Raw genomic sequence first — 27459 nt, 5'->3', positions numbered from 1 at the left:
CGAGATATCATTCATACTGCTATGCAACTTGTTTGAGCTGAATAATATAACATGGCAATCCTTCCATATCAGTATATATAAATGTACTACTTATTTTGGTGTCCTGCCATTCATAAAATTTATGTAGAATGCATGACTTAAAGATAACTTGGATTTGGAAATATTAGTAAATAAACAGTCTAAAAAAAAGTTGTTCCAATTGAGTATATCATTAGACTTTATCATTTCTAATTAGTCTCATTCATTAAAACAAAATTCACTTCATAAGTATAACAGCATTTAAATTTTTTTTTCATATATGTCATTTGAGAGCTCCTGCTGAACAGAAACTCAAAAGAACCATTAAAATGAATTTAAATCAAGTCTACTAAAAAATAACTCTCCTGCCTCCAAAGTACACCAAATACGGAAGCCACATCCATTTTTCCTGTATTATCACCAGTCGAGATACAACACCCAGGGCTGTGCATGGTATAATTTTTAAGGGATAGCAATATCAAGTTGTGACACTTCCTCTAAATGCGAATTGTTTTTTCTAATTCTTAAAACTCACACAATTACAACAAAAATTTTCTATTTCTACATTTCATTTTATAATACATATTAAGAGTTAAAAAAATGAAACCAAATTTATCTACATAGCAAATGTTGAATTAGCTTCATCTTTTAAAACAAGACCATATATAAACATACAGCAATATCAAAAAAGGATGCGCATATCTGGAAACTGCAGAGTAATGGCTAAAAAAGCCATGAAAACATTAACAGGGGCTGGCCCAGTGGCGCAGCGGATAAGCTCACACGTTCCGCTTCGGCAGCCCGGGGTTTGCCAGCTCGGATCCCGGGTGCGGACATGGCACTGCTTGGCAAGCCATGCTGCAGCAGGCATCCCACATACAAAGTAAAGGAAGATGGGCACGGATGTTAGCTCAGGGCCCGTCTTCCTCAGCAAAAAAAGGAAGATTGGCGGCAGATGTTAGCTCACAGCTAATCTTCCTCAAAAAAAAAAAAAAAAAGGAAAACATTAACAGTATGGTACTGACTTGACTATTAGTTGAACATATATTCTGGATAGTTACTAACCAATTATTATGTGTGAAATATGAAGGAAAAATGACGTGGATAGTGCTGAACCAACAACAAAATAAAAGGTCACAATTATTTTCCTCTCTTAGCATAATTACAAACCAATAAAATACGAGAAATCAAAAGAGAGTAAAATCATGGGGGGGAGAGCAGTTTCATTCCATAATCCTCAGGGCACTCACTAAGCAGGTATGAAAGCAGAAACTAACCAGGGAAAGAAAGGGTGCCAGACGCACTCAAATACCATACTTACAAATAGTAATTTAACAGGACCTCAACTTCACTGAGGGATGGAAAGAAATGCCATCCTCTCAGGACCCTGGACAAGAGGTCGAGTTTACAGGGAAACTAGGTTTATTATGTCCATAATAAGGAAAAACAATCATAGAAATGTGATAATTAAGATTTACATACTTTTATCTATGACAGCAAGTACAAAATCTTCAGCCTAGCACTCCACAATCTGCTTCTCCAGCATTATATCTATTGCAGCATCTCAAAGCAGTCTGCATTTGCAATTTATCTTCTTTAAAATTTCTACCAGTTCACCATTTCCTACAACTTTATATACAAATCTTACATATAAAGTTCCTCTTGTTCATTGTTCATGTTGCCAGAGCTAAAACTGCATGTTGCAGGTGTTTAATTAACATTTCACAAAAAAACAAAAAAATCTAGCTCCAAGCTGATTTCCAGCTTTGCTGGGTTTACTGGAACAAACCTCTGTGCCTTTGCACATGTAGGGTAAAGTACATTACAGTTTCTTTACTATGACCCAAAAAGCCTGAATATCTGTAGAGGTGTCACTATCACCACACTCTCCTACTATTCTCCTCCTCATTCATGCCAGTCCACTCTCAGTAACCTTTTCACTTTTATATGCCAAGTATCTCAGAGTCTTTGCACTTACTACTCCTTCTGCCAAGAATGTTCCTTCCCCAGATAGTCACACAGCTAGCTTCCTCACTTCTCTTAGGTCTTTACTCAAGTTACCCATCGGTGAGGCCTTTCCCGGCCACTTTATCTAAAGTTTCAACCCTCCAATCTGGATGCTTCATCTCCTCGCTTCTTTGCTTTATTTTTTCTCCCCAGCATGTATCTCTTACTCTATATTTTTCTTGAATGAGTATAGGGATTTTGGTTTCGTTTGTTCACTGCCAAATCCCCAGCATTTCTAGAGCAATGCCTGGTACATGGTAGGTATACAATATTTATTGTATTAATTGTCAAAACTTGTTGAGTTGGCTAGGACTTTTTATTAGAGAGAAGTGAAGTGATTTGTATGTGGTATCATGCTTTTTCTTCTCCCAGAAATATCCTCCTATATTTAAAAGCCCAGATCCCTTCAATAAATTTCCTTCAAATTTCCAATAACGCTCATATTATAATTATTTTTACACACGACTCCAATTTTCTTTCTTTTATAATGCAAGAACAATTTCTCATATTGCTTGTAGTAACTGGTTCAGTGGCCTGTCTGTGGTAAATAAATAACTAATAACTGTATGAATGAATCTGTGTAGAAAGTGACTGCTGGATTTTCACTTGAGTTTCTTGAGTCAGTATTTTTTGTACTATGAAAGAAAAGCTCAATTGGGGTTAGAGAATAGCATTACCCAAATGAGAAAATTTTACTAGCCATTCCTTTTTCAAAAAACAACCATAAATTATATACACTTGCAAAGTACAGCACATAGCAGGTGCTCAAACATTTGCTGAATGAGTGAAAATTTAAAGGCAATCTCAAAATTAGAAGCCAAATAAGAGCTCCTCTCAAGCTTATATAATAAAAATTTAGGTTCTAAAGTGTTGCTTTTCAAAAACAAACGTCTTGTGTCTTCTGCCCTTTCCAATGAATGTGATTTGCTAAAAGTCAATCTGCCATGCATTCTGACCTTGTGTCTGTTCGCAAGGGCCAGAAAAATGTTCTCAGAGACACAAGTACTGCTTCATTGTCTTCCCTGTCATTCAGTAAGACCAAATAAGAATTAGGCCAATAACAAATCTTAACTTTAACTAACATAAAAGATTCAAAATAGACAACAAAATTACTTTTAAAAAGTGATCTGAGTCCATATCCAATTTTCATCAACAGATATTCACCAACATAAAGATTCTCTTTTATAAAACTCTGTCTAGGTTTTAAATGCAATGTAAACACTAAAATAAAAACATGACAAAAATGTTACTGAGAAAATATGTTCATCCAGGCCATATTCTGTTACAACATTACATAAAGAAAGCAAAAATATCTTCACACCTCTAGCAATGGTGTGTTTATAAATCAAATAATCCAAAAGATCGAATCAGCCACCTTCCTTAGTGGTCCCTTGCTTCTCATAGTAATAAGAGAATTGGAAGGATCCTCTCTCTATCAAATACGAAATACAATGAGACGCTTGATGAAACACATATCTATTTAGATTAAAAGAAGTCTCCTCCTAAGTTGCTAACTTTCCCATCCTTCAGATAAACCGTACAAGCACCATAAACGGAGAAAAACCTAGGAACCATACAATGAAATGGTTAGCAAGATAAGCACATTTTCATATGACCCAAATCATCGCTCTATAGTAGACTTGAAGGGAGCATTCCTACCTAGCTTAATGTCTTGTACAGTAACGTGACTCTTTATCAACATAGAGCACGTTAGCCTTCCTTGGCACCCAGGCCAACACGACTTCGTGGTATGACCACACTTTAAAGAGTCATGATGGAAAAGACTAGATTACGAAACCATAAACAATAAACATAGCACATCCACCAGGCGGTGGAAGAAACCACAGAAATATTCCCCCCAGAAGCTGCCATTTCTCCTGTTATGCTCCTATTTCTACCAAGAAAGTTGTGAAATCCGCATACACACCCCATCCCAAATCCATCAGTGGGGCGGGAGGTGGCTGAGTCATTCCTAGGAGTAACTTTATACCGATCCTCGCACTCCGGGGTCGGGACAAAGACAGCTCTCCGTTCCTCCCACTGTGCGCTTCGTTCGGCCACGGCCCAATTCCACTCTCAGGTTTCTCGAGTCAAAGACACGATTAGGGCTGCGCCCAGTAGTGGCGACGACAAGTGAGGATGCATCCCGGTAGGTTCAGGCGTCTCTCGCCCTCGGCCACTCCCGCATCTCGGCCGGGGGCGCGTACAGGGAGGGGCCCTGGGGGCCGGGGCCGGGCCCAGGAAGCCGCAGGTAGGCCCGCACCAGCAAGCCCACTTTTACACCTCTCACAGCTCGGCGGGGCTTCGACTCGAAACGCGTGTCTCCACACGGCTGTTGCGCCAGGGAGGCGGCCACGGCAGGTGTTGGCGGGGCCGGACGCGCGGGGCCCCCGGGCGCACACACCTGCGCGCGGGCGGTCTCGGGGCCAGCCGGGACCCCAAGCCCCTGGCCCACTGTGCGGGCTGACTGCGCCGCCGCCAAGCCAGGTGGGGGAAGGGACATGGGAGGCGACGGCACTTACCTGACAGCACCTCTTCCTCCGCCGGCAGCAACAGCAGAGCCGGCAGCCCCTGGCACCATCTTCCGCCGCCGCCTCGTCGTCGGCGGCGGCTACCAACCGCCCATCCGGCACCGCCAACCGACACAACTGCCGGCGTCCCGGTGCCTGCCGCGGCCCCGAACTCCGGGAGGGAGGGAGCGGTCGGGGCGGAGAGGGGACGCGGTCAGGCCCCTCGGCTCTGGGTCAAGGGCCGGGGGACAGGGGGCCGCGGCCTGTCAGAGCCGAGGGGCCGGGCGACAGAGGGACCCCGAGGCAGCGCCGAGGGCTCGGCAGGGCCGCGGACACGGCCACAACTGGGTTTGTTATTGTCGACTCTGTCCCTTCCTCCGCAGGGCATGCCGGGAAACGACGGGCGGGGGAGGGGAGTGCCGGGCGCCCCGGCTGCGCAGAGAGGCGTCGCGCAGGTCCGGAAGTCGGCTGGCTGCCGGGAAGGGGGTGGCTCCGCCTCCGGTGGCTGCCGGCTGGTCAGTGACTTGGCTGTCCTCTCCTGACCCCGGGAGACGCCGGCGCGGCCCGTTGTGGTGCTAGCAGCCGTGCGGGCGCGGGCTGCCCCAAGGGGAGCTTGACCTTCTTTGCTACGTCGAGTTGACCTGAGCTGGGCCGACCCCGCCGAATTTTGGATTAACTCCAGGTGAAAGAGCTGGTTTGCCTCAGCCTGTCGTGGAGGAGCGGGGCCAGCCGAGTGTCCGGGGCCGCCGTAGCCTGCCCCCGGGGCAGCCCGCAGACCGGGCTCGGATCTGTGAGAGGATGGGGTAGCTGAAGGGCCGTGGCCGGCCACCGCCACCCCCTCGCCGTCCCCCCACCGCCGGAGCTGCCTGCCGCTGGCGAGTGTCTCTGGTAACTGCAGGTGTGGGGCGGCACTGTTACTCAGACCAGGTAAGGCAAAGAAAACGCCGAGAGAGAAGAGAGCCAAGGCCAGATCGATTGAAATGAAGCTGTGAGCGCCACGACCACCAGTTTTCAGCTTTATAAATAGGTACTGAGTTGTCTAATGGGTTAGCACGAGTACTCTAATGGATGGGAAACAATCAGGGGAATCCTGATTTTGTGAAGATAGTCCTCACAGGCAATGACTTGTAGCCGCAAGGCTTGAGTGTTAAAATCTGATGAGCAGAAGTTACACATAGAATAATTACATAATATTTTTAAACTTTCTGTTATTTTCCTTTTTTTAAAAGAAAATTACAAATTTTATTTTATTTTTAGAATTTTTTTTTAAAGATTGGCACCTGAGCTAACAACTGTTGCCACTCTTTTTTTTTCCCCCTGCTTTTTCTCCCCCAGTCCCACCAATACATAGTTGCATATTTTTAGCTGTGGGTCCTTCTAGTTGTGGCATGTGGGATGGGCCTCAAGTGGCCTGATCAGCGGTGCCATGTCCACGCCCAGAATCGAACCCTGGGCCGCCAAAGGCGGAGTGCAGGCGCTTAACCACTTGGCCATGGGGCTGGCCCCAGAAATTTTATTTTAAATTTTTTGTTATGTGCAGGAATATCTGATATGAGTGAAAGCTTAGAGGGGCTATCGCTAAGTCATCAGAGGGCTTTTGAATTGTGTTTGCATAAAAATAAGTATTTATCACCCTTTTCAGTGGCACTAAAACAGAGCAAAGACTATTAGGAAGCAAAGTTTGCAGTCCTTCGTTTGTCATGGTGGAAACTGATTTTTTTTAAAAAAAAGGAAAACATTGAACGGTTAGCATTAGGGATTTTCAGTTTGCACCATACAGTTCTGGTATCAGAAGCTTATGTTTGAGAAGGACTTCTTGTCTTTACCACTTTGGGTTTTTTTTTTTTTCTTTTTTGTTTTTTGGCGGGTTTTTTTTGGTGAGGAAGATTACCCTGAGCTAACCTCTGTTGCCAATCGTCCTCTTTTTCCTTGAGGAAGATTGGCCCTGAGCTAACGTCTGTGGCACTCTTCCTCTATTTTGTATGTGGGTCACTGCCCTAGCATGGCTCCATGAGCTGTGTGTGGGTCTGACCCAGGACTGGAACCTGCAAACCCAGGAGCAGGAAGCAGAGTGTAGACACTTCACCACTATGCCTATAGGCTGGCCTCTTTACCACTTTGTCTTTAATTTTATGCTCCTGCATATCCCAGAGAGATCTTGTCTTCGGCAAGTCATTTTACTTAGTTTTTTCAAGCTGGGGTTTTATTACACTAACCCAGCAAGATAAAGCAGAGAAGTGAAAATTAAGAGACTAAATTGTTATTATCCCTTGGGGGAAGTTGTGAACTGGCAAGACTGAAGAAAGGAGCTGATTTTATTAGACACAGCAATAGTAATCAGTACACAGAAAATAAGTGGTGAGAAGGGATTTGGCCAGAAAATACGTATGCAAAACACAACAGTATCAGGCCTGTAAAGAATATATTGGTGCTTGAACTTCCTCTTACTTATCAATGATATTCATGATTACAAATACAATACAACTTAGCATGTAAAAACATCACTGGAATATGCCAGTGATAATCTATTAAATAATAAAATGTCTTAAATGTTACTTATCTCTCAGACTTCTTTCTTTGGAAAAATAATTAATTCAATCTTCATCTTCTCTCTTAGTCATAGACTGGAAGAAATGATCAGAAGTGATTGGTTCATAACTTAAAGTTATACACCTTCTCCACAGTGTAACTGTTAGGAGTTTATATGCATCTAATGTTCTTTCCTAGTGATAAGTGAAAATGTATTAAGATTAGTTCTATTAAATATGCAGGTATCCAGCGGATATACTTGCAAGTTAGTAAGACTACATGTATCTATTATAAGTCTCAATAAATTACATTTTCCTTCAAACCAAGGATGTTGAAAACCCTCTGTTCTCTCCCTTCCTTAATAAATTCAAACAAGAACAAAAAAAAATCCTCATGCATCATTACTTCTCAACCAAGCTTCTTGACAAGAAGTCCTCAATCCACAGTCTCATTGCCGTCTACTGGTCTGCTGTGCTTTTCTCATGAAATTACAAACAGATTAATAGAGACCTCCAAATTATTGTGTTAAATGGACAATGCTGAGACTTTATTTGAATTTTCTAAAGCTTTTGCCATTTTACATTATTTATTCTTTTTATCTCCCCCTTCCCTTTTGTAATGTCTCCCTCTTAGCTCTTAAATCGATCCTTTCATTTGGTCCTCTTCCAAATTCTTGAGTAATTATAAGACAATGTAAATGAGGCAAATATATATTGCTATGGGAGAAGAGATGAAAGAGGCTTACTCTTGTCCTCGTCACATGATGATTTTTTTAATTTAATAAACATTTAGGTCATTTGATTTACAGTGAGGGCAAAAGAAGTTATTCTTTTTAGATTGAGTACGTGGGGATTGTATGGGGTCTACTGCTAAACATCATAGGTACTTCAAATCAGTTCCAATCTTTAAAATCCTGTTTTTCCTTCTGGTCTCAACTTCAGTGTTACTTTCTTTTTTTTTTCCCCTGCTTTTTTTCTCCCCAAATCCTCCCAGCACATAGTTGTGTATTTTTAGTTGTGGGTCCTCCTAGTTGTGGCATATGGGAAGCTGCCTCAACATGGCCTGATGAGAGGCGCCATGTCTGCGCCCAGGATCCGAACCTGCGAAACCCTGGGCCATTGAAGCGGAGCATGTGAACTTAACCACTCGGCCATGGGGCCGGCCCCCATTGTTACTTTCTGAGGGAGTTCTTCCCTAACATGCCCACAGTTCCCCTGGATTCTTATGTTATATCTTTCAGTATCTGTCTAACCTGCTGAAAGGTAGGTCTTTGTTAAATAGCAGAAGTGTTTCCCCAATACCTAGTGTACAATGGTGTGCTTTCAGACATTTTTTGACAGTGCTCTACACCTTTTTCACGCCCTCAATATATATCTCCAGTCACCTCCCAACTACAGCCAGTCTCCAGTATTTACTCCATCCAAAGCCAATCTAATCCTGTCTCTTCCCTGCCTAATAACCTTCACTGGTTTTGTTTTGTATGTTGGCTACAATTTAAACTTCTTAGCATAGCATAGGAATCTCTTCATCAGTTACAAACCCATCTCTCTAGTCATATCTCCTGGCATTTTTCCCCTTTACACATGCCTTATATGAGTTTCTTCATCCAGGAGTGTTCTCCTCTCATTCACCTTTCATCGTCATCCTTTAAAACAGAGTTTGGGGCCAGCCTGGTGGCGCAGCTGTGAAGTTAGCATGTTCTGCTTTGGCAGCCTGGGGTTCACAAGTTTGGATCCCAGGTGTGGACCTACGCACTGCTTGTCAAGCCATGGTGTGGCAGCATCCCACGTATAAAGTAGAGGAAGATGGGCACGGATGTTAGCTCAGGGACAGTCTTCCTCAAGAAAAAGGATTGGCAGCAGATGTTAGCGCAGGGTTAATCTTCCTCAAAAAAAATAAATAAAATTTAAAAAAACAGAGCTTGGATGTCAGCCAGCTTCTAACTTGTAGACAATATAGTGACCACTCACCCTTCTACTACTTCTGCTTTATATTACACAACTATAAATTTTGTCTTCTGTTTAAGTCTGTGAAACTCTTAAGATTAGGAACTATGGATTATTCATTTTTAAGTTCCTGGAACTTTATAGAGAGCTTGGCACATAGTTAGCAATTAATAAAATATTTGTTGGATATAATAAACTCTGCAAATATTTATATTGAAGGTTGACTAGGTAAGTTACTGTGGGGAATTCCCACCCTCAAATATCTTAAAAGCCTGTACAGGGGACCATTCAAAAATCTTTGTAGTGGGGCTGGCCCGGTGGTAGGGCAGCGGTTAAATGCACACCTTCTGCTTTGGCAGCCTGGGTTCCGATCCCGGGTACAGACCTGGCACCGCTCGGCAAGCCATGCTGTGGTAGGCATCCCACATGTAAAGTAGAGGAAGCTGGGCATGGATCTTAGCTCAGGGCCAGTCTTCCTCAGCAAAAAGAGGAGGATTGGCAGCAGTTAGCTCAGGGCTAATCTTCCTCCAAAAAAAAAAAAAATCATTTTAGTGACAAGTTTATATGACATTAATCCTTTAACCAAAATACATCAGGATGTTGGGAAGATCACGATACGCAGCTTAATTTTGTTAACGCTACCTGATTTAAGATTTCATTCTACATATACATGAGATATTTCTCAAACATCTTAGTGTCATTATCCTAGTTTTCTTTTAGGTTATGTTCAAATAGCCAGTAACCACAATGACATAATTTGACTTGATTCAAAGTATCAATCACAATTTTCCATTTTTAAAGGTTAACCCCTTTTTAAAAGTTTTGGACTTTGTTTTTAAGATGATAGCTAATTTGGTGTGTAAAATATGGTCATGAACTACTTAGAGGCTTCTGGCTGTATGACTATTAAGTTAATGTTTTCAGTACTATTTACAGACCTTAAAGCTGCCCTACTCAGTTGGTCTCTTGGTACTCAAACATATTATTAATGATGATGATAGTTAACTTAGGAGTGACTGTCTTCAAAGCTAGTAATGAGCTAGTGAGCCATACTGTTTCTAATGCTGCAACACATACAGGAAAATAATTCTAGCATTCTTAATTTTCCAGCAGATTTAAACCAATAGATTGAGACAAAACCGTTCTTGTCATTTTCACATTAAATTCTTGTCTTTCATTATTTTGAAAAAGAGCTTCTTAGCAAAATGTCTAAAAGTAGAGCTAGAATGTCTTAAAGCAGAAACTTACCAGTCCTACAGATACAGATGTAGATTGGACTCAAACATCAAGTGGTAGTTGGACTTCAGGTGGTGCCTTTCAAACTTCTTTGACTGTGACCCACATTAAGAAATACGTTTTAACGTTGTGACCTGGTAACACATACAGGCCTCTGTACCAATGAAACCATGTTTCATGAAAAAATACTGCTTGTGATGTGCTGTCATATTTACTATATTTTTTCCAATACTAGTCTTGACCGACTAAATTGATTTTACCGCCCTCTAATGACTTGAAAGACATTAGACTCAATGACGTAGGCCCTAAGCCTTGAGATTCTTTGCTCCAGATTTTTCCATCAGTGGCTTCCTATTTTGATTGCATCCCTCAATTATTAGGTTTGTGATTATATTTAAGAAATGCATAACCTGGGCCAGCCCCATGGCCGAATGGTTGCGTTTGCGCACTCTGCTTAGGCGGCCCAGGGTTTTACCAGTTCGGATCCTGGGCGGGGACATGGCACCACGTCTCAGGCCATGCTGAGGCAGCGTCCCCCATGCCACAACCAGATTCACAACTAGAATCTACAGCTGTGTACTAGGGGGCTTTGGGGAGAAGAATTAAAAAAAAAAAAGGTTGGCAACAGTTGTTAGCTCAAGTGCCAATCTTTACAAAAAAATGTATAACCTAACTGAAACCACAAAACATTTGTGAGTGTGTCTTAGATGACAAATGTGGGCTTTACATTTATAAACCTATCTGGTTGTCTTAATAGCCCTATCAGGATTCTATTAATTTTCTCCATACAGGTGGGAAAACGAGAGGTTAAATTACTAACGCCTTCTAGTTAATGTTCTTCAGCTGATAGTTAGGGAGAAGATTTGAACCCAGATAATCCAATTCTAGAGGCTGTATCCTTAAATGCTACAGTATGCTGCCCCTTAATTTAGTGGACTCCTGAATGTGGGAGAGGAGAAAACTTTAAAGTCTAGCAGTAGGCTACAGTTTCTGAATCTCAGCACTATTAGCATTTTGGGCCAGGTAGTTCTTTGTTGTAAGCTGTCCTCTGCATTTTAGATGTTTAACAGCATCCCTGGCCTTTACCCACTAAATACCAATGGCACCTCCAGTTTTGACAATCAAAGATATCTGGACATTTTGTAATGTTCCCAGAGGGACAAAATCACCCCCCTTCCCAGAACTACAGGGTAAACTATGGTACATCTAGTTAATGAAATACTATGCAGCCACTAAAACTATATTTCAGAAAAATATTTAATGACAAAGGAAAATATTCTAAATTATAGTACAGAATTGTACTATTTTTTAAGATGCATTTTTTCATATTTTAATATCTGAAATCTGAGTGCATTTAACAGTGGATACAGTCCTACAATCTTGTTAATCAATTGCCATTCATTGCCTGTTCATGCAAGACTTCAAAAATCAGCTTGGAAAAATATCCTAAAAACAATGGTGAAGCATTCTTTTAAAGCCAAGTTACCAAAAGTTTGGGAGAGATGATGTATCAGAGATGTTGGGCAACATAACCAAAGACAATCCAAATCATGCTATCTAAAGAATTGGAAAGCTGGGTTAGAAGACTAGCACCATGGCTTTTATTCTGTTATAGATTCTCAGGAATTGCTGCCAATACTTTCAGTGGTGAAAGGTTAAATTGTTTGGAAAAACCCAGACAACTTCTGACTCAAAATGTAGTTAGAAGAGTTAGATTTTGAAAGTGATGCAATTTTAGAAATACCTTTACCAATGTATTTTGCTTATATATTTTTTATGTGTGCACAAAAGCAATGATAAAAAGGTATCTGGGGCCTGGCCCAGTGGCGCACCGGTTATGTGCACACATTCTGCTTTGGCAGCCCAGGGTTCTCCAGTTCGTATCCCGGGTGCAGACATGGCACCGCTTGGCAAGCCATGCTGTGGTAGGCGTCCCACATATAAAGTAGAGGAGGATAGGCACGGATCTTAGCTCAGGGCCAGGCTTCCTCAGCAAAAAGAGGAGGATTGGCAGCAGATGTTCCCTCAGGGCTAATCTTCCTAAAAGAAAAAAAAGGGTATCTAGTGAAGACTGACAAAGCTTTTTAAGTAAGTATAAAGTATACATTACAGGTGATCTTTCCTTTATGTACATTTTTCTGCACTTTCCAAACTGCACATCTTTTAAGATATATCATTAGTCATTTGCAACTTAAAATGGTTTCTATATTGTTTCACATAAAATTCATAATTTTTTCCAATTTGCTCAAGTCCATTTATTTTAAAAACATCATTTGTTTTTTGCTGTTACTTTATCAAATCATCCCTCTGTTTTAGTTAACCCTGCCTGCTGTCCGTGCATGCAAAAACACTTTTCCCGAAACGCATTCTTTTTCAGTGTGGTTTATTAAAAGGAGCGCTGAACTAGATGTCTGGCAACCTGGTCTCCAATCCTGCCTCAGCCTTCTGTGTTGTGTTTCGCTAGTAGTCAGTTGTTTCTACTCTCCATCAAATTGTCCACGCTGATCTTCAATCCCTAATCCCTACCCCTTTCCAATTCTCTTATTCTTGGTAAATCTCACCTCCTACATCACTGAGGAAACAGAAGCTATGAGAAAGAACTTCTTCACCCTTCCTCCATAAATTCTGCAAACCTGTCTGCCCCCATTTCTTGTCTCCCCTCCAGTCACTATCCTGTCCCTTTTATTGAAGGTAGTTGTGGGCTTTTGACTCCATCCCATAATCTCATTCTGTCATTTTGTGGGACCACTGAGTACGTGCAAAATTTAGTTTGTATGTGAAATATTTTACAGAATTTAAGTAATATCTTTAAAATTGGGATTTATCCTTAATTGCTTATTGTTCAATTGAAAATTGAAAATAAATTAAGAAATAAAACCTTACATCAGCAGCATGATTTAGTAGTTATCTAAGATAACTTTTGATGTTTGTTTTATTAAAATTCACTTAGCTGCTAGACAATTATTTACATAAAATATATTGATCTATTGGCAAAAGACAGGTAAAACTTGAAAAATTGTTTTCTTGTTCCTGTAATATTTTTTAACTACCTTGATTATATGAAGTTTCAATAAAAATGTTCACTGTCTCTTTTCTGGCCATTATTGTTACTGCTTTTGATTGTTATTAAAACTAATTTTGTTGTGTAGAAGAATGGAGTGTTAAAAAGTTATCCATGGATTGTCAAATACACTAGGTATATACCAGTGACAGGGCCTGGGACTCTTCACTTTTTTAACAAGCTTTAGGGGGAATTCTAATGCAGAAAATGGCCTTGAGAAACAAAGGACTAAATCTCTAAAGATCCTTACAGTCCTACTAAGTCTTCCTTCTTTTAATCCATAGGTACCACCCTCTCTCTCAAAATGAACTCATCAGATAAATTCTAATCTACTCACACTTTCTTCTGTATCTTTTTAGCGTTATCAAGGAATTAATATGAACTCATTTGTCATTCTCAGATGTGCCTTAATTTTTTTCCGTATGTCTATATTGTTTCTACACAAGTAGATCATAAGGTGGTTTGCATTTAGGAGTTGGAAAACCTGAGATCTCATTCGGATTTGGAAGATTACTTAATATCTATGATTTCAATTTCCTCCTTTTAAAATGGTGTTGGCAATACCTGTTTTAGCTACTTCACATACTCTATAGATTAGAATGAAAAATTGTGTGTAAATGATACTACAGCTCAAACATTTTGTATGGTCCCAGAATAATTATACAGTGGCAACTCAATACTTTTGGAAAAATGCAACTCCATCAGTTTTTGAAATTAATGAAGTGTTTGGATGTATTTTAGTAGAAACATCTAGTTACATTTAAAACAAAAGAATTCCTTCAAAATATTTCTCAATTTTACATCTTTCTTGTCATTTATATTTATACAATAGGCTTTTTGCCTCTCCCCCTTTTTCCCTTCATTTCTTTATACCCCTGAAGTTCTGGAAACTGGCCAAAGAGAGATGCTTGTGTGAAATGCTTGTCTTTTCCTTTCCATTTTTAAGGCACCCAAGGACAATTTTACACACTCCCACTTCATGAAGATTATCTTTGAAAATATCCAACATCACCAAGAAATAAGCTGAAAATCATAGGTTTCCTGAAAGGAAGTTCATCCAGCCTTTGTAAAGAGATTACAGTATGTATGTCTTCAATACAGTGGATAGTGCAGATTCCAAAGAAGGAGAAGTCCACATTAAGTGGTTAAAGAAAATATCCTTTTCCTATTTCATGAAACTGCTTCAGTAGTATTAAGATTTTACTTAAAAACACTTTTATTATGTTTCTGAACACTAGCAATAAACATTTCAATAAATGAAATTGAGAAAATAATTTCATTTCTTTTTTTCTTTTTTTTTTTTGAGGAAGATTAGCCCTGAGCTAACTACTGCCAATCCTCCTCTTTTTGCTGAGGAAGACTGGCCTTGAGCTAACATCTGTGCCCATCTTCCTCTACTTTATATGTGGGATGCCTACCACAACATGGCTTGCCAAGTGGTGCCATGTCTGCACCCGGGATCTGAACCAGTGAACCAGGGGCTACCGAAACAGAATGTGGGCACTTAACCGCTGTGCCACCGGGCCAGCCCAATAATTTCATTTAAATAGCATCCATTTAAAAATAGTGTAATGAGGGGTTGACCCGATGGCATACTGGTTAAGTTCTCACATTCAGCTTCAGTGACCCACGGTTCACAGGTTCGAATCCCCAGTGTGAACCTATGCACTGCTCATTAAGCCATGCTGTGGAGGCGTCCCACATACAAAATAGAGGAAGATTGGCATAGATGTTAGCTCAGGGACAATCTTCCTCACACACACACACACAAATGAAAAAGAAAAAGAAAAAGAGCATAATAGGAATAAATTTAACCAAAAGAATACAAGACTATTACACTGAAAATTACAAAACATTCTTGAAAGAAATTAAAAAAGATGTTCCATCTGCATGAATCAGAAGACTTATTAGATGGCAATACTTTCCAAATTCAACACAGGTCCTACTAAAGTCTCAAGTAGACTTTTTGCAGAAACTAGTGAGCTCATCATAAAATTCATATGGAAATCAAGGGACAAGAATAGCCAAAACAATCTTGAAAAAGAACAAATGTAGAGAATTCACACTTCCCAATTTTAAAGCTTACTACAAAGCTACATTAATCAAGACAGTGTGGGACAGACGTAAGATTAAACAAATTAAAGGAAAAGAATTTAGAGTCCAGAAATGAGCTGTTAAATTTAAAGTAAATTGATTTTCAAAAAGGGTACCAAGACTTTTCAGTAGAGTAAGATAACCTTCTCAACAAATGGTGTTGGGACAATTGGATAATCACATGCAAAAGAATGAAGTGAGACTCCTACTTCATACCATATACAAAAATTAACTCAAACTGATCAAAGGCTTAAGTGTAGTAGCTAAAACTATAAAACCCTTAGCAGAAAGCATAGGAGTAAATCTTTGTGACCTTGGATTAGGCAATGGTGTCTTAGATATGACACCCAAAACACGGGCAATACACACACGTGCACACACAAATTAGATAAATTGGACCTCATCAAAATTAAAAACTTTACTGCTTCGAAGGACACCATCAAGAAAGTAAAAAGACAATTCGCAGAATGAGGAAATATTTGTAAATTACATGTCACATAAAGAACAAGTATCCAGAATATATAACGAATTTTAAAAAGACAACCCAATTTTTAAAATGGCTGAAGATTTGAATAGACATTTCTAAGAAGATACACAAATAGCCAAGAAGCACATAAAAAGATGCTCAATCTCATTAGTCGTTAGGGAAATGTACATCAAAATCACAATGAGATACCACTTCGCATCCACTAGGATAGCTAAAACCAAAGACACACAACAACAAGGATGTGGAAAACTGGAACTCTAGTATATTGCTGGTGGGATTTTAAAATGGTGCGGCCACTTTGGAACACAGATTGGCAGTTCCTCAAAATGTTAAACATAGATTTATCACATACCCCAGCAATTCTCTTACCACATCAGATTGGGGTTCTCTTGCCTGCTGCACATAACAAAAGCCTATTATTACAGCATCAACTTTTGGGAAAAGAAATGTAGCTTTATTTTGCAATATCATTCTGCAAGGAGACGGGGCATGTATCCTCAGATCTGTCTCCCTGATTCAGGATTTGGGACGAAATTTAAGAGGTTAGGGAAAACAGGCTGGCACATGGAAATGCTTGCAGGACAAGTTTTGATTGGTGGGCTTTAAGCATTTATAGTAAGGTTCTAAACATGGTGAGGTGGGGAAGGAATTTTAACACCACATCTTCCTGGGTAACAGATCCCTTCCTTCCGATAAAAGTCCAGTTTTTAAGTTCTAGTCATGTCCTGGTCCTTTGGTTCTATGAGGAGGAGAATCTTTGGTTCCACCGTCATTGCAGGTCAAGATTTCTTCCGCACATGCTCCAGCTAGCTGACTTTGCACATTTTCTGAAAGACAATTCTTACTCACTCTGTTGATAAGAGATGGGGATCTGTTCCAGCTGGCTCTACTGGACTTGTGGTTACAATTCCAGTCCTAGAGAAATAAAAACGTGTCACCACAAAAACTTGTACACAAATGTTTATATTGCATTATTCATAATAGCTGAAAAATTAAAACATCCTAATGCCCATCAACTGATCATTGGATAACCAAAATGTGACCTACCCATAAAATAGAATATTATATGTGATGCAAGAATTTCAATTCCTCACATAGAACACAGAATTACTATATGATCCAGCAATTCCACTCCTAGGTATATACCCAAGAGAACTAAAAACCTGTGTCCACACAAAGATGAGGTCACAATTGTTCATAGCAGCATTCTTAGGAGCTAAAAAAATGGAAGTAAATATCGACTGATGAATGGACAAATCAAATATGACCTGTCCGTACAATGAAATATTATCTGGCAATAAAATGGAAAGAAATACTGATATATGCTACAACATGGATGAACCATGAAAACATACCAAGTGAAAGAAGCTAGTCTTGAAAAGCCAAGTACTCTGATTCTGCTTATATGAAATATCCAGAATAGGCGAATTCCTAGACAGAAAGTAGATTAGTGGTTATCAGGGGTTGGGGAAAGGGAAGAATGGGATATGACCGCTAGTGGGCTTGAGATTTCTTTTGGGAATGATGAACATGTTCTGAACTTAGATACTGGTATTGATTACACAACCTTATGACTATGCTAAAAACTACTGAATTGTACACTTTAAAGTGGTGAGTTTTTGGTATGTGAATTACATTTCAATAAAACTCTTACTTAATATTTTTAAATTATATTTTAAAAAATCAAATGAGATAAGTAGTAAACAGAAAATAGCCACGTAAATCACCTTTTACTAAGCTCTGGTTTGTTTAACCATCACTAAAGTGATTTAAAAGTACTTTAAAAGTAGAAATCTGATTTAACCCTCACTTAAAGTGGCAGTCCATTAGAAGGAGAAATCTAATGGAAATCAAATGATTAGCCCTGGGTGCAGGCAATAAGGTAGTGTTAAGTATTATTTAACAATAACAAATATACCTATAGTCTGCCATCAATTTTAAACAATACCAATGGAAAAACACTTGTTAGTCCAAGTCGGTTTCTCAATCTGTTGTCATTTCGAGCCAGATAACTCTCTGTTGTGGGAAGCTGTTCTGTGTATCTTAGGATGTTTAGCTCCATCCCTGGCCTCTACCCACTTGATTTCAATAGCATTCTGTCCACCCTCCCCACCGCTCCCCCAGTTATAACAAACAAAAATGTCTCCAGACACTGCCAAATGTCCTGAGAGGCAAAATCACCAAGGCAGAGAACCACTGATGTAAATTTTGAATAAGTTCGGTGGTTTCTATTAAATTTTAATAACATATGTGTAAGCCTCAGAGTAAAAATAAGCACATTTTTATTATTTATCTTTTAATCAACATTATATTCTATGGGGAAATTGATTCATGTCTCCAACTCCAGTGGTACTATATAAATCCTACCTTTAAACTGTAGACTCAAAATATACAATGATAGGGCCAGCCCTTTGGCGTAGCAGTTAAGTCCTGCATGCTCCGCTTCAGGTTCGTGGTTTCGGTTCCTGGGTGTGGACCTACATTACTGTCAAACCATGCCGTGGCAGTGATCCATGTACTGGCATAATTGTTAGCTCAGGGCTGATCTTCCTTAAGCAAAAAAAGAAGATTGGCAACAGATGTTAGCTCAGAGTGAATCTTCCTCACCAAACAAACCACAAACATTTATATATATAGTATGTACCTTGTGTGTATATATATATATATATATATGCTATCTTTGTACAATGTGTATATATATAACACAACGATAATACCATGATTGTAAAGATGCCTAAACAGAAGCCAAATAGTTTCAGTGGTATGTACAGTTCTACCATTCCATGAGCAAATCATTCTCTGCACCTTACATAGTTCTCTTTTTTGAAGTATTTCTTCATATTTTCCACTTTTTTTAAATCATGTAATGAAAAAGTATTAATCTGTTATTTTTTCTTTTTTGAAATGTGATTATTTTATTTAAACTTTTATTTAAAAAATTTTAATGACATAATTACATATTTGAAGACCCAATAAAATATTTTTCAATGTCTACATTTCTGTCTGGTTTATATTGTTTTTCATTTCATGATTATCAGTAAAAGTAATTTTCTCCTTTAGAAGAAGGTATTAAGAATGATCTATACCAGGTGTCAAATGTGCTAGGTACACCACTGATTTCAGAGAAAGAGAAGGAGCTAACAAAATTGAATGAGCATGTGCAAGGTATCATAGTAGGTGCTTTATATGCCTTATTTAATCTAACACAACAAACTACCGTTTTTACATATAAGGAAACTAAAGCTTAAGCTTAATCAATGGGTGTTTTTCCTTGAATTCTATTTAAAAGTCTAAATAGCATGAATAATTTGTATTGGCAGATTTTTTGGTTTCTTAGTCTTGGGCTGATTATTGCTCTCTCAAAACCAAACAACATAATGACATACTATCGTATAATACAATTAGTAACTTAAACTTGTGCACTCTTGTTAGTTCTTAATTTAATAAGAATTCCTTTCCAGGACAATAGTATACTTCATGGCAAGACTACTGCCTCAAATTATGGAACAATTAGTATATACATATATTTTAAAAGGACCCTTTTTAGACAAAAGTACTTGCTTCTCTAGTAGATGCATAGCCTTGTTCTGTGCATTTATTTAATTGTTCTGTGCATTGTTAAATGAATAATGTATTAAGTTCGTAGCTTGCCTAGTCAACATGAAGTCTGCTCAAAGAAAAATTGTCCAGAAATGGCTCTATCAGCAAAACCTTGGTGCACAATTTTAACTTGAAAGACAGGTAAATAATAAGAGGAGGTAGAATCATTAAGATAAAGTTCTAGCCTAAAATACAGGACAGGAGAGAAACAAGACTGGCATCTTTTAAAATACTCATAAAATGTTCTCTCATATCTACAGCTGTAAAACTTTTGGAGTGAATTCTATTCCTGTGGTAGAAAGCTAAATACCAGAAGGAAGTATGTGTGGCATTTTGTCTTGGGATCAGAAATTTCTAAGCATGGCCTCAGTAAAATTAACCATATTAAATGCTTCTTTGCCCCAGCCACAAAGTGCATCATACCTAAATACTAAATAGTGTCCTATGCCAAAATTTGCCATCAGTGGATAGTCATTGTTATAAAGTTCTTACATGGAAGCTGCCCCTTTGCCATGATATGAAAACCAACTGAGGAAAAGAATATATGAACTTGAACTTGAGCTTTAAATAATTGGTCTGTTGTTTTAACAACAAAGTAACCTAGCCAGATTAATTCTTGACGCAGTAAAAACAGACAGGGTGTGGTGGCTTTTAGCTAGCTGGGTGTACCTCTGCAATTCAAAAGATGACTAATGAGCTACTGTTTACATTTAAAAGTAGAAAAGTTATCCTTGATGTATACTGTTTCTTTGACTACTGATAATTGAGGCTATTAATGCAAATTATGAAAACTAAAAAATACACAGTTTAAAAGCAGTAAAAGGTTATTCTTCTCCAACCCCTCCCCTTTACCTCTAAGGTCCTGAAATGATAGCAGATGCCTATGGTTGCTTTTCCTTGGGTAGTCAACAACTTTGTCTGTCTTCCCTGAGACACTGAATTATAGTGGGAAATATCAACTGCAGTCCCTCAGAGTCCATACCAGATATCTAGCATGCTTTGCAATCAGTTTCTTATTATTCATTGCTTTATAGTTCACTCATTCACTCAACAAATATTTGTCATGGACCAGGCACTCTTACAAGGATAAAGTGACAGGGGAAAAGAGTAATTGTCTATAGGTTGATATGTGGATAAGTAAATTGCAGTACAGATCTTCCTTGACTTACAATGGGGTTACATCCCCATAAACCCATCTTAAGTCGAAAATGCATTTAGTACATCTGACCTACCAAACATCATAGCTTACCCTCTCCTACCTTAAACATTCTGAGAACACATTAGCCTGCAAGTGGGCAAAAATCATCTAACACAAAGCCTATGTTATAGTAAAATGTGGAAGATCTCAAGTAATTTATTGAACACTATGTTAAAGTGAAAACAGAATGGTCGTGTGGGTACAGCATGGTTGTAGGTGTATCAGTTGTTTACCCTTCTGATCACGTGGCTGACTGGGAGCTGCAGCTCTCTGCGGCTGCCCAGCATCATGAGAGAGAACCATACCACATATGGTTAGCCCAGGAAAAGGCTGAAATTCAGAATTTGAAGTACAGTTTCTACTGAATGCGTATCAATTTCACACCATCATAAAGTCAAAACATCATAAGTTGGACCATCGTAAACTGGGATGTCTGTCTACTCTATTTATCAATAATCAAGTACTACCCAGTAGTTAAAAATGCATGAACCAGAGCTACATGTATCCATATGATATCTCAAAAACATATTATTTAAGTAAAAAGTAGAAATATTTGATAATATGCAGTATTAGAAAGAGTGTGAGAAAATGGGCACATTTATTTCAGGGAGTGTAAACATATCACAATCTCAAGGAAGGGGAATTTGGCAATCATTATGATTAATATTACCATAAAAGTGTCAATTCTAATTTATTCTATAGACATAACTACATGTATGGGAACTAACATGAACAAGAATAGTTATTGCAATATTGTTTGTAGTAGTAAAAGTCGGATTGCTCATTAATAGAGAACAGGTTAAATAAATTATGGTCTATACATCCAATGCATCTGGGACAAAAGAATAAGGAATCATTTTATACATTGTATGAAAATATCTCTAAAATGTATTGTTGAATGAAAAAACAAGGTGCATAAGAGTGTGTTACCATTTAAGTAAAACAAAGAAGAGAGAGACATATATATGTATTTGCTTAATATCCATAGAACATCTCTGGAAGAATAAAGAAGAAACAGGAAACATTGGTTGCTTCCAGGAAGCGAGACTGGGTGTTGCACCTGTGTGGCACCTGTGTGGAAAAGAAACTTTTCACTGCATACTCATTTGAATTTGAACCATATCTACTCATAAAAGTAAAAGAGAATTGGAATTTTTTAAAAATAATGTGTGAAAAAAAAGTAAATCACAGAAAATAATATACAGATAACCAAAACACACGCATGGGAATGAAATACACCAACATCAGATGGCAGGGAGGGAGAGAAGAGAGTTGGGATAAGAGAGGCTGACACAGACAGCCTCTGCTAGATCTGTAATGTTTCTTTTTTAAGAAATCTGAAATACACAGAGCTGTATATTAAGATGTGTTAAAGTTGGGTAATGGATAGCTTGGGTGTAAATTATGTTAATATCTATAGTTTTGTGTTTGAAATATATTTTTAATGAGAAAAAGGTGATCAGATATCTAGGACATAGGAATATATGTTCATATTAATTCATATTAAATATTTACTTGTTGGTATTCCTAGGGATCATAAAAATAAGTAAGAAATGGTTCCTCTCCTCTCTTTTAGGAATTTAATCCTGATTAGGAGAAATAAGAATGTCACTGAACAGACCACAGAGCTGATGGGAAAGCAGGGCACCTCACCTAGTTTGGAGACGCAGCTCTCCCTCCATGTGGAGGGAAGGAGAGAGGTGTGAAGAATTGTCACTTCTCACAGAGCTGAATTTTAGCTGATTTTAACCTCTCACAGAACTGGACAGTAGATGAGGAAGATGGCCTGCTCACTCTCATTCTTCTCATGATTTCTCATCTGGACCAGAATCATGTCTTACGGCCTACTCTAGTTTAAAATGTCCTCAAGTGGCCTTTTAGGCCTTTCAAATTAAGATCCCATCTACAAGAGGGAGACTTCTGGGAAGACTGAGCTCAAGCTGGCTTTGGATCCTGCCAATGCCTCTCACCAGCTGGATGATCTTAGCAGGCACCTTACTTTCTCTATGCCTCAATTTCTTCATCTCTAAAGTGAAAATCGTAATAGCTACTTGTAAAGATATTATGAAACACCACTGGTAAAGAGCTGAAAACAACACCTGGAATGTAGAAGTGCTCATTTAATATTGGCTGTTATTGTTAGCTCTAGAAATAACCTTCCCCCTTCCAGCTTTATGCCTTTGCTCAGGCTATTACTTTTCCTAGAATTTTCTCTGCTCACCTTCCTCTCAAAAGGCTACCAATTTTTTAAAATTCTTTTTCCTGGTCTATCCAACTGAGTGTCATTTGTTTGTCCTCTGAACTTTCAGGGAACTACAAACCTTTCTACCCCGCCTTTCTGAAGTTATCTGAGGACTTGTCTTGTTCTCCATTTATATATGAATATATATATATACACACTGATCTAGCAGGAATCTTGCTGAAGGCAGGCCAGGGTGATCAGACATCACCTAGGGTATGGTAAAGGAAATATATATATCTCTCTCCTTCCAGATGTTTTTCTAAGTATATAAATAATATATGATGTCACTAGACATAGATTTTATTACATTTCTTTCAATGACTTTATAGTATTCCATCATATGGAATATGATTATATCCAAGTGGATATAACACAATTTTTTAATTGGTCCATTATGGATAGATATTTAGAATTTTTCAGGTTTGCTCCTACAGTTTACAATCATAAACTGTCATGGGAAGACCTGTTGTTTTTTTCTTTCCTTCCCCTCACTTCACATTAAGTCATGAACAAACTCCCATGCACAATTACAAGGTTGTTCCATATAGTCAGAGGTCTTAGGTAGTGAAAAAACATTGTTACAATTTCCATCTCTGAGAAACCAATGCCTTGGAACACTGTGTAGAAGGCATGAATCCTTTTTCAGTCCCTTTCTCCTGAGGACACGGCGTTTGACCACCTTTGGTCTCCCTTTATTTGCTCCCTGGGTCCCTCTAACTCAGCACCCTAGATTCTCTCTTGTTTCTTACTTCTGTTGGAGGAGGTCATCAAGAGGATGTGACCACCAGTTGACCCTGGAGCTGGACCCAGGCAATTAGAGGCTCCTCTCCGCATCCCCTGTCCTTGGAATGTAAGATCCACCCACAGTTCCCTCAGCGGCAAATATTTGAAGGTCATAGCCTTGAGAGTAAGGTGTTGTTGAGACCGCCTGGATGGTACAGGAGACTGAACCCAGTTAAGACCTCTATCTAAACTTTTAAGATTTGGAGAGTGGGTCCAGGTATACACTCATCTTGCAGCTGCCCAAGACAAGCCTCATAAATAAATTCCCTTGCTTATTAAAGCTGCCACCTACCAATCTGAAGTGGTCTGCCTCTTTCTTTGCTCTCTCCTTGCCCTCTGTGTAAGAGCAAACCAACAGCTTCTGATAAAGTATTTTTTGTAGGCTTAGCTGCTAGGAAAATTTTGTAACAGAAAGTTACTTTTTATTGTCCCCAGCCTTTTTCAATTTTTTTTTCCTTTTCTTAACCTCTTCTTTCATTTCTCTCCCATCCTTCAATTTCAGGCTCTTAAGAAAGGAAATAAGTGCAATCAAAGACTTTAGTAAAATATTTGCATTTTATATCATCTCTTCTATTTTAGTAAGAACCCTGTGTTCTAATAAAGATTTTCAGGAATCTAAGCAACTAGAGAAAATCTTTTGCTCTGAGGAACATTCTTTTTTTTTTTTCAATTATTTTATTGAGGTCAAAATGGTTTATAACATTGTGTAATTTCAAATGTACATTATTATTTATCAGTTTCTGTATAGACTGCATTGTGCTCACCACCAATCGTCTAATTTTTAGCCATCACCATACAGATGTGCCCCTTTTCTCCTTTCGCTCACACCCCTACCCGCTTCCCCAGGGCTGAGGAACATTCTTATAATCTCAATTTAACAACACACAGACCTATTTGCATGTTTTATCTTATTACTGGGCCATAAACTTTACACATCACCTTACCAATTTGTGTTTCTCCAGGGGCTCCAGACTGTCATGGTGACATCATACTTTGCAGTTATATACAACTTTGTAATATCCATACGGCTGGTTGGTGGTGAAGCCTGATTATAAAGAAGAAATTAAGGCTGGCAGCACTATATCCATCTACCTGATTCTAAACACATTGGCCAGGAAATATACATGTTAAATTACACATTCTTCAGTTTTTTGGGATTTTTTGTTTGTTTATTTTCTTTGTGAGGAAGACTGGCCCTTCCCTAACATCTGTTGCCAATCTTCCTTTTTTTTTGGCTTGAGGAACATTGTTGTTGAGCTAACAACTGTGACAGTCTTCCTCTCTTGTATGTGGGGTGCCATCACAGCATGGCTTGATGAGCAGTGGTAGGTCCACGCCCAGGATGTGAACCCCTGAACGGCAGGCTGCCAAAGCAAAGCACAGCAACTTAACCACTACACCAGGGGGTTGGCCCCATGCATTCTGCAGTTTTAATCAGTCAGCTCTAGATAGTTTAGCTTTTGAAATTGCCAGTATTTCATGGCCCTTTAACAAAGAGTCTCTCTTTGACCAAACTTTAGTCAGGCTCTTCTGAATCCTCTTCCCAACTAGGCCTCAACTTTTGGGCTTCTGTGCTTGTCTCTGCACTGTCCAATTTTATCAAGAATTCTGCTAGGTCAGTTTAGCTAGAAGCCCCCCTTACCCCTTAGTAATTTTCCACCCACTGCCCTACCCCCACTCTACTTGTTATCCACAAATTTCCAGTTTTCCTTGTGGTATTCAGAGGTGAGCCCAATCTCTCTCCCCTACTGCAAAATCCCATTATAGTAGTTTCTGTACCTATCACAATGGTCCCCTGAATGAAGTCATACTTACCATTTTTTATCAAGTACCACTGAATACGTTTTTAACACCTTCAGCATTGTACTGGGCCCACTGGTTTTGGTGGTGATCAAGGCTCCAACGCTCAGGAGGCAACAGTTTGCCCAACATATAGTATGTTTTCTCTCCCCTTCCTTTCTGTCTCCTTTCTTCTCTCTCTATCGCTCCCTCCCTCCTTACTTTCTGTTTTTTTTCTCAGTTTGTCCTTCTCTCCTGTTTCACTCCACCATTTTCCGTGAAAGATTTGAGGTGAAAACTTGGTTCTCATTACAATAGCACATCCAGAGTTAAATGTTCTGGTATGCAGTATGAGTTATTTAGATTTGTCTCATGTTATTATATAGACAACCAATTTCTTAAATTTGCCATTCTTAGGGAAACACACAATTCTGCATAACTATGGAATTTTAAGACACTTGAAAAATATCTATATTTTATGTCTCTCTTTTTGGATAACGCCTTCTACTACATTAGGCTATAGATAAATTCAAATACCTATAACTTCTTTTATTTTTCCAATTGCTTTAATAATTGAGATTTGATAAAATGAATTTAGTTCCCAAATGGTTTTATTATAAATTTTTAAAATAGTATATATAGTATTACCTAATACAATACTGCTTTTTTGTTTGTTTAGTGCACAGAATCTATTTGCCTGTGGAGAAATTTGCTATTTACCCCATGGGCCACTGAGAATGAGCTGCTTCATATAGAGTTTGCCTACTCCTGCCAGTAGCTATTTCAGTAGATGGTCTTAAAGATGAGAGATATGAATAGCATACTGCGTGTTATTCAAAATAACACCAGGGGTCACTGTAAGCTAGAAACCTTTGAACACGTTTAGAAATGTTGAGTTAATGTTATTCAGATGATTTTAATTTGAATACTTGCCTGTTGGTGAGACCATTTGTTAAATCTCTGGTTTCGTAACAGCCCATGTTATCTTTAATCATCTTTAAACTGTCCAATTTTAGTTCAACAAAGAGAAAATAAAAAGTCTTTAGGATTTTTAGAAGAAGCACTGTCACAATCAGACCAACAACGACAAAGTATTATACATCCAAGAATGTCGGAAATCCTTTTTTTGCAGTAAAATTAGGTATAATATTGTAGTTCAGTAGAAACAGCTGAATTCTTGAATATGCAGCATGTAATATAATCTTTCTACCTAAATTTCCATCTGTTAGGAAGAGATGAGATGATTTCTAAGATCCTATTAAGCTCATAGTTTTGCAATGACACAATTAAACTTGAGCCAACTATTGCTTTTAAGTATTCTAATACTATACAGAAGGTCATAGAAATTTTCTCATGTTACTGAAGGGCCATTATGTTTAGGTAGGCCTTGGGGGAAGACAGAATTTGATCTAGGGCTACTTTAGAGATTTAAATCCACCAAAAAAGAGACAGTTCTGGGACTCATGACCATAGAGGACAAAGTTCTTTCCTTGAAAGGAGCCAAATCTTCAGACAGCTTGGGTTTAATGCTTTCCTTCATATCCAATGTTTGCACATAGTCAACTTAATTCAATAGTAGAGAACTCCTTTTCCACCCAACATGAGGTTACCCTCTACTCTCCAACGCTCCTTCAGACCCTCCCAAGCCAATCAGTGAAATCATGAAACGTTTCTCTATATCAAGGTCTCGAACAAGGGGCTTTAGGGGACTTCCTCAGGTTTCTTTCAACTGTGTCCTCAAACTCCTCCAACCTTAAATCTTCCTTTAAGCCAGACCTACTCCCCAAGACCCTTGCTTTCTGTAAAATGACAAAACACTTTCATTTCACTTCATTGCTAATGTGCGTCTCCTCAGAAAGCCTTTTGCTCCTCCTTCATTACCTTGTTCCCACAGCATGGATTCATGTGTTCAGTGAACAATCACAGAAATTACTGTGTCACTAAGCTATTGTCTGTGCCACTCACCTTA

General features: G+C 38.8%; 1 protein-coding gene and 1 long non-coding RNA gene across 4 annotated transcripts in view; one reads left to right on the top strand and one right to left on the bottom strand.

Moving 5' to 3' along the window:
* The window catches only part of RB1CC1 (RB1 inducible coiled-coil 1), a 91121-nt gene extending 86103 nt beyond the window's left edge, over window positions 1–5018 (bottom strand). For 2 of the 3 annotated variants that reach the window (XM_008525044.2, XM_008525047.2), the window contains exon 1: window positions 4548–5018. The gene's annotated coding sequence lies outside the window, so the exon portion shown is untranslated. Of the gene's footprint in view, window positions 1–3952 lie in introns of all 3 variants that reach the window. The other variant, XM_008525045.2, reaches the window with a different exon arrangement.
* Window positions 5014–24012, top strand: LOC139085235 (uncharacterized). Its single transcript, XR_011543429.1, has 2 exons — window positions 5014–5562; window positions 22263–24012. It is a non-coding gene; the product is annotated as an uncharacterized lncRNA (long non-coding RNA).
* Window positions 24013–27459: the final 3447 nt, after the last annotated feature.

Source organism: Equus przewalskii, chromosome 8, assembly GCF_037783145.1.
Source record: "Equus przewalskii isolate Varuska chromosome 8, EquPr2, whole genome shotgun sequence".
NCBI classification, from domain to species: Eukaryota; Metazoa; Chordata; class Mammalia; order Perissodactyla; family Equidae; genus Equus; species Equus przewalskii.
The sequence above is the reverse complement of the archived record's forward strand: the minus strand, read 5'-3'. Positions and strand labels throughout refer to the sequence as shown.